This window comes from Ascaphus truei, chromosome 12 (genome assembly GCF_040206685.1).
Source record: "Ascaphus truei isolate aAscTru1 chromosome 12, aAscTru1.hap1, whole genome shotgun sequence".
NCBI classification, from domain to species: Eukaryota; Metazoa; Chordata; class Amphibia; order Anura; family Ascaphidae; genus Ascaphus; species Ascaphus truei.
The window spans coordinates 32357742-32371631 of record NC_134494.1 but is presented as its reverse complement, the minus strand read 5'-3'; the positions used below and the strand labels follow the sequence as shown (position 1 = coordinate 32371631).

The following is a 13890-nucleotide window of genomic DNA, read 5'->3' as shown; positions in this document are numbered from 1 at the left end:
TGAGGTTTTGATATTTATTGAGGAAGGAGCCCACCCTAGGACTTCAATGCTACGCTCACAATAAAAAAAAAGTGCTTTCAAATTCCCTAAAATTTTTCAGGATAAGAACATTTGCCCCCCGGGTACTTGTAGGAGAAGCCCAATGCTTTTCTCAACAGGTTGTCTGTTCCACCACTAGGGTTCCCAGGTGTCCAGTATTGAACTGGACTGTCCTGTATTTGGACACTCTGTCCAGTAAAAAATGAGAGGTACTGTTATACTGGACATGTATGTGTCCGGTATTACCTCCCTGGACATAGTGACCTGACGCACCTTTCACCATTGAGTCCGGTATTTTTGGAGAAGCCACCTGGCAACCCTACCCACCACCGCTGCAGTAAATGGATCCAGAAGCGATGTGTAGATATTTATTGGGATCAGGGACATTTTACAAATTGTATATTTTTTAGTAACTGTATACTTTGTTTGTGATAACACAGGGCTGTGACTGTCAGGGGGTCGCCTTGGCTGATATCCCGTGTAAACAGTGAGTCACTGTCAGAGATCAGGCGAAGAGCCTTACAGCGTGTCTGTATTACACAGAATACTTCACGAAATCCTCCACACTGCCGGAGTCTGATTTCTTCTCTGCTGATTGAACAATGATCCCAACCATTGCTGGGACAGCAGGAGCTGCTGTGGAGTTCCAGGGAGTTTTGGGAGGATTTTTTCTGGGCAAATAAAAAGCTAAATGAATGGGGCAGAGAGACGCAGAATGTGATATATCTCATTATAATCTGTGCACGTTGCAATTGCCCCCCAACTCCTTCTACTGACTCTCCCCAAGGTGCAAACTGCAGCAGAGAGATGCAGAATGTGAAACACCTCATTATAATCTGTGCTCCATGTAACTCCCCCAACTCCTCCTACAGACTCTCCCCAAGGTGCAAATTGGGGCAGAGAGATGCAATGTGATATATCGCATAATCTGTACACCCTGTAAATCTCCCCCTAACTCTTTCTACTGACACCCCTCAAATCACACGATGGGACAGAGACGCAGAATGTGATAAATCTCATTATAATCTGTGCCCCATGTAACTCCCCCCAATTTCTCCTACTGACTCCGTCCCAGGCTGCAAACTTGGGCAAATGGGGGCCAAATTGGTGCAAAATGCTTTGATACAGAAGTGCTGGGTGAAAGTGCCCTGGTTCTTCTCCACAATTGCCTTGATAAATAGACCCCAAAGCATTGTCCAGTGTCTTAACCAAATGTGTTCATTGGAAATGGAATGACAAAATAGAAGTAGGTGTGTGTGGGATTAGAAGAATTGATTGTGACTAACAGTTGCATATCTTTAAACGGTCTCCCATATGTCTGCCTGAGAGTGTGTGGCAGAACAAGACAAATGCCTGCCAGACAAGCTCTCTGATCACAAGGCTCACACAGATTTGCCCAGCAGCTGCTGCCTGGGAGCGCTATGGAAATATTCCAGCGTACACAGTACCAGGGCAAGTCCATATAAAGAGATCATTACAAGCTCTATGCATCGTGCTGCAATGTGTACACATGGTGGTCCCAGAAGCCCCTACAACCTTTATGTAATGCCAGTACAATTATTTATCATTCCTAATGGTTTCACTTCATTGATATTGCACTTTAACACTTTCACAGGGCATCTCTGGGGTGGAATCGAAGCACATTTATGCCACTCTATTTATTCTACACAGCATCTTCCTAATAAAAAAAAAGGGTACTGTGACTATTATTATTCTATTAGAGGTAATTAACTTTGCACTCAAAGGGCACAGGATCGCACAGAGTTAGTATAGGTGGCTGAGGCTGGAATCGAACCGACAGGCGTGTGCATCAAAGACTGATAACACCTTGAGAGTGGAATTATATTTCATTGCTACGGGTGATGGTGCTGCAGGGCAGTTCATCTCATTAAACGGCAAAGGGAGTTTTGGTGACATAGGGCCTCATGCAGAGAGCAGCGCTAACAGGAAAAGCGGCATTTTTGGGCGAAATCTGCCTTTAGAAAGGCAGGTAATGGCGAGTTTTGAAAGAAGCGCCATTTTTTTTTTATTTGCAAATCTCGCCGCGCGGCTGGCGAGAACCTAAATCTCTCCAGTGTTGAAAACGGCCGTATTCAGAGAGGCGCGATCGCCATCTAGCGGCTGTTCGCGCCAAAAAAATGGCGCGATTTTCAACATTTTGCTTCGCCAACAAAAGTTGGCAAGAAGCTGGAGCTCGGCGGCCGGTGGGGGAGGAAAGAAAAAAAACGCGATTTTTTTACAACAAGTTTCAACAGCGCTCATATCGCCGGTTGAAACTCTCCATATGCAGACAGGATTTTAAATGCAGTTTTATGACCTTTCTGCATATGGAGATTAAATCACGCCAAAAAAGGTACTATTTTTTACTTTCTCCAATTAATTCCACCGCTGCTCTCTGCATGAGGCCCATAGTGCCACGATTGGCACTATTTGCAGTTTAATTAATAACCCCCCCCCCCCTTTCTGCAGGGGTTTTTTTTCTGTACTGCTAACAAACCGCTCACAAACTAGAGACACTAACTTGAGCCCCACTTGATATTTAAGTGTTTATCAGTGTACAATCTTTTCAGCAACAGAAAAACAAACGAATGACCAAAAGAATGTGGATGATTATAATAAATAATATTCATTATGTAATGATTTCCCCCATGTTGTGTGTGTCCAAATCAGGTGTAGTATTTGCAAAAGGAGCGATACACGTTGTGGGGGGGGGGGGGGGTGAGGGTGAAGGGGGGGGGGGAGGGTGAAGGGGGGGGGGTTGTCAAAGTTGGCTTAAAGAAAAAAAAAGCCATTACACATGTCGGGTCAGCAAATCATCTTGTAGTCTGTTCTGCTTATTGCCCCACCTGCCATCTGCCTGTCTCTGTCCCACCCCGCCTGGGGGCGCTGCGTGACCTCCCTCGCCCGGGCACTTTGTCTCTGTCACATTTGGATAATAATTCACTGACATAACGAGGACGTTTTACAAGAAGAAACTGTATTGCTCCCGTGTTCTGCATTTCGGGGCCGGAATAAACTTTGGGAAACAGGATAAAGACTCTAAAATGGATCTACATATGTAAATGACAAAGGGAAATCTCGTTCTTGGAGGAAAATAAATCAACTTGGTCATGATCTGAAACTGAAGTGTGCGAGACTCAGGGGTAAAGCAAACCAAAGGACATATTCATTGTGAGTAGTGGATGCATGGATGAACCTCCCAGCAGAGGGGTAGGGGGATCCCAAGTTGTTTTTACCTACAGTGCCATAAACAACTAACTCTATTTACAAAAGGAGGACTGATACTTTATTATAGTGTGCTTTAATGTGTGTAGGGCTGTACATATCATTTTTCCCTGACGACTCTCTTGGCCATGGAGCTAGCAATCTGTTTGTGGTGCCAGGGACGCGTGAAGTGGATGTGACATTCCTAATTCACGTGGAAATGACAGAGGAATTTAAACCTACTTCAAAGGCAGTGATATCAGCCGTGTTTTCATGTAGGGGAACAAAATGTCAGGACCCTATGAATGTATATTCACCCTTCAATAAAGAATTCAACTTTAAATGAGGAAAAACGGCAGTAAATGCACAGAGCCAAGAGTATTACAGATGATGTATGGAGTCATTAGACTATTCTTTCTCCCATAGATGTGTGTACAGAATCACACAGTTAGGCTGAGCTTATCCTGTGTGCGTTGGCGCTTACCCCAAGCACAAAGTGCAGGATCCCTTGAGGCCGCTCGCGTGCACGACAGAGCGACCACGTTTTGAAAAGACAAAAAATGTGTCTTTTCAAGTGGCAGCCGCGTCACGTGAGCAGTTCAGCCAATCATGGCAAACCAGCTCTGTGACATCATGGCCACGTCCCCCCAATCGCCTTCTACATTATGAGCACAGATCGCGTGTGATGTGCTGCAGGAGCTCACACTCTCACAGGAAAGCGGGGTGTATGAGCTCGGCCTTAGGTGGGTGAGGTTGGAATTGAGCCTACGAGCATGTGCATTCAAAGCCAAAACCAAGTCAGACTCGCGCTCCTTACACAGTTCTCTGTTGTAGCCAGGGCCCCTTTATACATTAGGCCGACAAGGCACAGTGCCTAGGGCCTAGCACAGTGCCTAGGGCCTACGAACCTTTTAGGGCCTACGAACCTTTTAGGGCCTACAATATTTCACTTGAAAAAATACTTAAGCAAAAACAAATCACAAAATAAGAGAAAACAGCAAATTTTTATTTAAAATGCCTTCAAAGTATCGATACCTTTAAATATCGAAACAAAAGTATCGATGCCAAATATCGCTAGTATCGAAAGAAACAAGCAAACAATGAAATTAGCATAAAAATGAGTAAAAATATCGAACACGCAGGCCTCTAGAAATAAAAGTGCCTAGAGCCTACGAAGGTCTTAAAACGGCCCTGTTTGCAGCTGCACACTTTTTTTTGCATGTTGTTTTGTTGTATTCATGGCGTGTAGATACAAACCCCAAATTGTCTATGCCATCCTACAAATATCAGCCCATTCCAGCACCGCCTGACAGTAACGCGGGTCACAGCACAGGCGTCCCACACTTCTCCCCAGGTGCATGACACAGGGGACATTTTATTATATAACCAACACATTGTTGGGATTCTGACGTCCCCTTCAGCAACTAAGGGAATATTTAAGCAGCTACAAAGTGGCACAGAACTCTTCCAAGATAGGCCTGAAAGCCAAACGCAGAGCAGCAAGCACCACAAAATACACAATACATGGTGATTTTCATCGACACTGAAAGAATGCAGCGGCGATTCCTAAAGTGCGGGGATTAGGGACGAGTCTTAAAAAAAAAAAGCTGTGTGTGCTGTGCACGCACATAGTAAGTGAAACTTCTTTGACTTTTGTCACAGAAATTGTATTTGTGTTGGTGATGTTTTAATTAAAAATCAAAATACAATCTCAATGACAAAACGCAAATAAATTTGACTTAGAATGCGCGTGCTCGGCACACATCCCCTATATTAGCTATTTGCACTAAGTGTGAATTCCTCGTGTGACAGAGTGTGCGTGTGACAGAGTGTGCGTGTGACAGAGTGTGCGTGTGACAGAGTGTGCGTGTGACAGTGTGCGTGTGACAGAGTGTGTGTGTGACAGAGTGCGTGTGACACTGAGAGCGTGCGTGTGACACTGAGAGTGTGCGTGTGACACTGAGAGTGTGCGTGTGACACAGAGTGTGCGCGTGACAGAGTGTGCGCGTGACAGAGTGTGCGCGTGGCACAGAGTGTGCGCGTGGCACAGAGTGTGCGCGTGGCACAGAGTGTGCGCGTGGCACAGAGTGTGCTATCGCCGCCGCATGTGTCAGGGGACGTGTGAGCGGAGCGGCGTCCATTATGTGACGTCACTTCCGTTTCACATTTCGCCCCCATCTATCCAGTTTTGTTCTATCAGGACTAGGTGCCACGAAAGAAGTTTCACTTCAAAAATATTCCCACTGGAGCCGTTTTTGACGAATTCTCCAAATAGATATTTGCCATACGGGGACACCTCGCAAAGTAATACGCAAAGTAAGACTGCGATGAAAAGGGGAATATAAAACGTGACTGGTACACATATCTGTGTCTGTGTATAAATATATACTTTTAGGAAAATACAAACAAATGGCCGCGTAAAGATGATCCTGTAATTGACCAAATGGTTTCAAAGCAACTTTTCCGAAGCTCGCAACTACTTGACCGGTCAGCATCGGAGCTCACGGATTAGCCCCCCAAAATGCCATTTATACCTAACATTTGCTGTTTGTCTTCTGACAAATTGTGTTACGTTGATCCTCTCCACCTTATCTGATTGTAACTCTGCAAGTCTTTGTAACCTTTGTATTTATTTATTAGTCTTCAAAGGTGGAATCCATACGGCAGAACATCCCCTCTGTTTCTTCCCCCCATCCTACACCTCTTCCTAACTCTCCTCCTGCCTTCCTTGAGTCTTTTTCCACTGTCTCAGAGGAGGATGTGTCGCTGTTGATCTCCTCTTCTCCCTCTACCACTTGCCCTCTTGACCCCATTCCCTCCCATCTCCTAAAACCACTAGCTCCTACTATAATCCCTACGCTTACACACATTTTTAACTCCTCCCTCTGCTCTGGAACCTTTCCATCCTCCTTCAAACATGCAACAGTCATACCATTACTCAAAAACAGCAAGCTTGACCCTACCTGTCTTTCTAACTATCGACCTGTCTCCCTCCTGCCTTTTGCCTCTAAACTACTTGAACGTCTTGTATTCTCTCGCTTGCTCCATTTTATCAACACCTATTCTCTCCTAGACCCTCTACAATCTGGCTTCCGCACTGCTCACTCCACTGAAACAGCCCTCACTAAAATAACTGACGACCTCCATGCTGCCAAAGACAGAGGTCATTACACTCTGCTCATATTTCTCGACCTCTCTGCAGCATTTGACACCGTGGACCACCCTCTTCTCCTCCACATTCTCCATACTCTAGGTATTCGGAACAAAGCACTATCCTGGATCTCATCCTACCTCTCCCATCGTATTTTTAGTGTCTCTTCTGCTAACACCTCCTCCTCCTCTATTGATCTCTCTGTGGGGGTACCCCAGGGCTCTGTCCTGGGACCTCTTCTCTTTTCTCTATACACACTCTCTCTAGGTGACCTAATAACATCTTTTGGGTTTAATTATCACCTCTATGCCGACGACACACAAATATACTTTTCAACACCTGACCTTACACTTGCTGTTCAAACCAAAGTTTCTGAATGTCTCTCTGCTATATCATCCTGGATGGCCCTCCGACGCCTTAAACTCAACATGGCTAAAACAGAGCTCCTCATACTTCCTCCCAAACCTGGCCCTACTACCTCCTTCCACATTACTGTTGGAACTACAATCATTCACCCAGTAGCCCAAGCACGCTGCCTATGGGTCACATTCGACTCCTCTCTCACATTCGCCCCTCACATTCAAAACATTTCTAAAACTTGTTGCTTTTTCCTCCGCAATATAACTAAGATACGCCCTTTCCTCTGTTGTTCGACTGCTAAAACTCTGACTCAGGCCCTCATTCTCTCCCGTCTTGATTACTGTAACCTCCTGCTGTCTGGCCTTCCTGCCTCTCACCTGTCTCCCCTACAATCTATCCTAAATGCTGCTGCCAGAATCACTCTACTCTTTCCTAGATCTGTCTCAGCATCTCCCCTCATGAAATCCCTCTCCTGGCTTCCGATCAAATCCCGCATCTCACACTCTATTCTTCTCCTCACTTTTAAAGCTTTACATTCTTCTGCCCCTCCTTACATCTCATCCCTAATTTCTCGGTATGCACCATCCATACTCTTGCGTTTTTCTCAAGGATGTCTTCTTTCTACCCCCTTTGTATCTAAAGCCCTCTCCCGCCTTAAACCTTTTTCACTGACTGCCCCACACCTCTGGAATGCCCTTCCCCTCAGTACCCGACTAGCACCCCTCTATCCACCTTTAAGACCCACCTTAAGACACACTTGCTTAAAGAAGCATATGAATAGCACTGTGGATATTCTAAACACGATACATAAAGCTTGGCCCCCTGCAGACGCACTTACCAGAACTCCCTCCTACTGTCTCTGTACGTTCTCCCTACCTACCAATTAGACTGTAAGCTCCTCGGGGCAGGGACTCCTCTTCCGAAATGTTACTTTTATGTCTAAAGCACTTATTCCCATAATCTGTTATTTATATTATCTGTTATTTATTTGATTACCACATGTATTACTGCTGTGAAGCGCTATGTACATTAATGGCGCTATATAAATAAAGACATACAATACAATACCAGAATTAAAGCCAGTTTCGTTTTTGTCTTATAGCAATAATACTTCGGCAATGATACAATTACATACTATCATTTTATTACTACTGACTGAGCCACTTGTGCTGAAGCAGGGATAGCCTGAAGATCTGAACTGCTGGTGGCCCTTGAGGACTAGAGTTTCCCACCCCTGGTCTATCTGCATCTCACAATGAATAACTTTTGTCTTGGGTTCGTAGCTCCTGTGCACTGCTAGAGTTACGTTACCATCACTGATATGAGCCCCTTAGCCTTGCCTAGCTCTGCACACTCAGTCGTATTTGCAGCAGCGCCGTTGCATTTTCTGGAACTGAAAGAAAAAAAATAAAGGGGAATTTGGATAATTACATTATTCTCAGTCAAGAGGCCGTTGCTAAGCGAGACTGAGTGTTCCAAAAGAGAATACCTGCTCCGGCAGAAACACTGCAGCTTGTGGGCTCGCGGAGATCTGCAGCAATTATTTGTGCTCAACGAGGATGCAAGATTAAGTCAAGAAGACTTTATAAATATTCACAAGTCCCAGTTTTTCTAATGAATGCAGCTTCCACGCTTTAGTGAATTGTTAAATTGTAATGTCTGAGATTCCCCTCTAAACTGTCATTCCACACACTTATATCAATTTATAGAAGCAGAAGGGGTTTCAAGCGCACATGCCATTTTAAGTAATAACCCCAGTGAACACACTAGTTATAAAATAAATATATTACGGCTGGAAGTAGTGCAGCTCCAGAAATAGACTCGATCCAAGTTCAAACAAGTACGCTGAAGCGGAGGATCAGGAGCGCAAATACTTCCAGAATTAGGTTAAAAAAAACATATAGTGCAATTTCGTTTGAACCAAATTAATATTAGGGTGAAAGTTCGTAGTTTGTTTAGAGTAACCAACTGATGAAATAATATTGCTGAAATTAATATACTGTTGAAATGGATGATGTAATACTGAAATGGACTGGGGGGTCTCTGGAGAAGAATTGATGGCGGTGTTCTGTTTCCATTCGGTCTGTTCTGTTATGTCTTTATTGTCCATTTTGTGTGTAAGAAATTGTGTGTGTGTGTGTGGTATGAATGAGTTTCGCTCATAGTAGATTTACAACTTTGCCTGTAGTTTACGCCCACATTCCTGGTATCAAGAAGTACCTGGTTCCTATAGAGAGCTGTTTTAATCCAGTTTTAACCAGGTTTTAATGATCTGTAAAATAATTGGCTTAGAATAAGGGAGTATTTATTACATTCTGCCTTAAACAAAGGAGACTAAAATGTATAAAAAGCCTGCTTGGGCCCTCCCTTGGCACAGAGTTTCATTGACATTTGTGTGTATGATAGTTCTCTGTGCTGTACAGGCAATAAACTACTCATTATCTACAAATCCGTGTTTGTTAGTTTGCAAACAACGACACAACTCACAGAGGTTTTCTTCAAACATTCTCAGAGGGTGTCCCTCAGGAACAGGATGGAAGGGATGGGTGGGTTCCCATATGTGAAGAATAGAGAGGACACACAGGTAGTATAGATTGCTTTATATTCATGCAAAAATAAAGGTAATACCCTTACAAAAGTGCTGTAAGTACAGGTATTGGGACCACCCTGGATCAGACTGTGGTTGAGGACTGCAACACTCCTTCCTGATTATACACTTGTGGTGGCCATCCACAGGGAAAGATGTCCAGATCCAGGAAGGGGAAACCCAAAAAACATGGCCCAGGATCCTCAGAGTAGTTCACCACACACCTTGGAGGTCTGCACGCTCACCCTATGCGTTTCACTCAATATGAGCTTAATCTGGGGTAATTCTATATCAATTAATACTTTGTGAAATGGCTCAACTCTGCCAAGAAAAGCTATTTGTTTGGGAGGATTTATACCTAAGATACCGAGCCTGTGGATGGATAATAGGCTGTAGACCTCTTCTGATGAGGGAGGTGGTCTCCATAGAATCTTGTTAACCTTTTTGTCTGCGAGTCACTCTGACATGCCACAATGGGAGAGACTTGATGGATCATAAGTTCCTCTTTTCTCGGTCACTGCCACTCTCTTTAGGAATTAGAAGAGGAAATGGGTGTATGTTCCTACTGTTATAATGTCACCGAACAGTCAGAGGGGTAAGATTTACATTTCATAGGCCTCTGTTCCTATGTTTGGAGAGTCAGATAAGACGGTTCCTCCTGTCTCTGTGTCACTAAACTAATTATTGCTTTACAATAGGTGTCACGGGAGACCAGGCAATTTACGCCTTTTTTCCAGGATCATACATTGAGCAAAACAAGTTAATGAAATAAATTGTAAATTTATTCACAGGAAAAGGTAAACACACAATGTTACACAAACTACATAAGAAAAGACACATTTACTTGGGAACTGGGGTAAAAAACTAAACTCTCCTAGGTGCAAGGAATGCTACCTAAGGATTTTCCCCTGACTTACAGTAGACTTTAGCCTGCAATGTCCTGGAATTGAAATCAGCCTGCAGTTCCAGACTCCACCCCTCCCCTATCCCCAGAGGTCTGGATTTTTGAACTCACTGGACTTGGTGTTTAGAATCTTGCTTAGAATTTTAGAGAGCTCAAAATCTGATTGGCGCAGGAGTTTATAATACTTCTGAGTTTCAGTCAAAGAATACTACAGCCCTATCAGAAGCGTGAGCTTTCACAGCAGCCGATCAGTGCAGGGCTCATCTGGATGATGATGTCAGAGGCAGGGGGCATGTTGGGCTGGCTCGGGACGCCATGTGGGCAGGACATATGTTCTGGCCAATAGGAAAAGCGCCTACGGTCGCCATCTTCTCCCTAGCCAGCCGATTTCCTCCTGCTGGGCAGGCGCCACTGCGTCTTGCAGACCAGAGGGCCCCCCCAGGGGGTCTGTTCTCCGGACCCAGTACTCCGCCCTGCCCCGTCCACTTAGCACCCCGACACATCTTCCCATCCCATCTAATCTTTCATGTACAGATACTATGCAGAGTAGCTGGAACCTTAAACATATGCCCCAGCTGAGTGCATAGAGCCTTATAGTAAATGTAAAAAACAACATACTTTATTACAGCATACATTTTGGGGCACCTCATATTCGGTTGGGACACCCACAAACCCAATTCAGGTTCTGGGACACCTTGGCACTAACTTGGGTACCCCCCTTAACCTAGGTATTCCCTCAGCTACAGGGATACTTTTTATCCCTGTGCCTCGTTTTACTGTGCACAAAGCATATATGTACTTAACACACTTTGTTAATAAAATATACACTTTAAAAACCTAAGTCTTTCAGGTATGGGAAATAGAATGAAAAGCTGCACTTTATTTTTCACTAGCCATATTCCCCACGCACTATTGCATAGGCTTAGAATGGATACTAATATTCCCCTCACAACCTTATATGAACGATTGGAGAACCTCAGAACCCCTATACCTGTTCTGAGCGACCTGGGAACTTACTGGGTATCCCCATTTACCTAGGGACGCCTTGACTGTTTCAGGGACACCTCACATCCCTATGCCCCTTTTACCTTTATGGTCTGTGCTGAAGCAGGGAACCCCTAGTGGTGAGTTGTGAAAGCTTTTTCAAGGGGAGATATTGCCAGGACATGTGCCTACATGTATCCAGGAATCAGACCTAATTCCTTGGTACATTTTTAGGGGAACCAGCAACTCTGGACCCTGAGTAGCTAGGCACAGCCTGACAAAACTTTCTCCGCAGCCCCCCCCCCCCCCCCCTTAAAACTCATACCACAGCAATCTCTGCTGCTGGCCCTCCTGGAATGGTAAAAACACATCAAATACTTTATTGTCGCACAATACATTTTATGCATTACACAGTACTGGGCTCAAGAGCTGACTCTTCCTGAACCCTTATTACGGATTAGGGGTAACCAAACGGGCTTGAACCTTTGAGAGCCTGCTTACCCCCTACCATCACAATAGGATCATTTAAATCAGTGGGGTTTGCCTTAACACGTGTCTCATACATATGCATCAGTCTGATTTGCATGTAGGCCTCATTAAGATGGTATAATTGGCCTAATTAGTTTATCCTAAGGTACTGGTCTATTTGCAGCTTCTAAGTGGCGAGACGGGACACGGGCACCGCGTCGGCTTTATACTCTAATTGGTGCACAAGCATAATTGGATTTGAAATCCCGTGAATCATACAGTTAATGTGCGCGCTCCAGTCATTAGTGATAGCCATCTAATTCGCAGAACTCGTATTAGGTCATTTATTTGTAATATATATCCCAAGGGTCCATTCAGCGGCCATTAACTATCAATACCTGTTATTGCACTTTAGCGAATAGACCTTTTAGTGTCAATGGATGAAGCTAGTTGCATTCATTTTCTGCACGTGTTCAGATTGGGGACTGGTTATATAATAAAGCATTAGTAGGAGTCAGGGAACATGTTGCAGCCCACTTGAGGATGCATGCGCGTTTGTGTCTTTTTATATTACATTTTATGCCATGTGTGAGATGGCATTAACCTCTCTGACTGAGGCATGGTCCATAGCGCAGGCGCGCGTGACGGAGCACATGGATTTGCGTGCGCCTGTCGCCTGAGGGATCTGTGGGCTCAGATCGCTTGCGACTGGGAGGCGTGGCCGGAGGCGTCGCCAGGCTGGTTCGCCCTCATTGGCTGAACCGCTCATGTGATGCGATCATCGCACGGAAAAAAAACCAAGAAATTCTGTCGGCTCCAAAATCTGCCGCGCCGTCGAGCTTCCTCGTGTGCGCGGTCGTGCCCACTATGGCCAGCCCGATAGAGCTTCTGCATTTGGTTCGTGCCGCGCGTGCCTTTGCACACGCCGTCGCTTGCACTAAGGACACAGCCTAAAACACCTGTATGGAGATTGATATACCCGTTTCGTCTATCTCATACAGATGCTAAAATATGTACAGTAATGATCGTTCTGCAGGGTTAGGAAAGCTTCATTTCACTGCAATAAAGTCACTGGGTTACACAATGAGGTCTTAGCTCCCAGAATACCAAAAGCAATGAAACAGAGTTCCCCAAGCGAGATACACAGTACAGCTGTACTCACAAGTCTCTTAATGCCGTGTCTTCCGGTTATTTAGAAGGACAGTGGTGAGTGCAACGTTCAGGTCCCATACGGACCTTTCATTAGCTGATCTGATCCATGTAAGACACTACATTAAGAGACTTGTGAGTACACCTCTACCTTGTGTCTCGTTTGGGGAACTCTGAGTCATGGCTTTTGGTAGGTATGATGAGCTGGCCGCACAAAAGAGTTTTCCCTACAGAAATGATGTTGTCCCCATGCTCACATTTTAACTCCCAGAATGCCTTAAGCCTCAGAGTGCAGCTCAAACGAATGGGTGGAACCAACAAGCTACAAGAACATCCGAGCAGATGTGCCGAAAACAGTCTCCAACCCAGACAGCCCAGTGTAGACGGTATCTTTATGTGCACGTCAGACACACACTGGAGTTTACACAAGGACGGCACAGTCCTTGAAAATGAAGCACGATTGTTGGAGTCACGAAGTCGCTGGTTACAAAACTCCATAGAATCTCTGACCCAGCCCAATCTCTTCTCAGGGAAAAGATGTGAAGAGTGCTGTTACAAGATGATGGATGGGTTCCTGAGAATTAATGTACCACTCCCAATGTTTCTCCTTCATTACATTACAACATCTCCTTATTCTTGGCTGTGGCGCAGGCTGTGGAAAGTTGGTTCTTGGCTTTTCTTTTCCTTTACTCAAAAAGTAGTTATATCGCTGTCTCACTTGTTTGCACAACTGTCCCGCACAATTCATTTTGCAACTGTAGATACGTGTAGTGCAACAACCATATGCTACGATTATACAAAGTACAAACCCCTTCTAATACAATGTATCACTGATACTACAACATAAAGGAGGGATGGCCAACTCCTGTCCTCAAGGGCCACCCACAGGTGAAGTTTTGAGCATATCCCTGCTTCAGCACAGGTGGCTCAATCAGACTGAGCCACTGATTGAGCCACCTGTGCTGAAGCAAGGATATCCTTAAAATCCGACCTGTTGGTGGCCCTTGAGGACTGCAGTTGGCCATCTCTGACAAAGATACACCA

General features: G+C 44.9%; 1 protein-coding gene across 1 annotated transcript in view; it reads right to left on the bottom strand.

The window, feature by feature from the left end:
* TSPAN18 (tetraspanin 18) overlaps positions 1–13890 on the bottom strand; it is a 108880-nt gene that overhangs the window by 73213 nt on the left and 21777 nt on the right. The gene's annotated exons all lie outside the window — the stretch shown is intronic.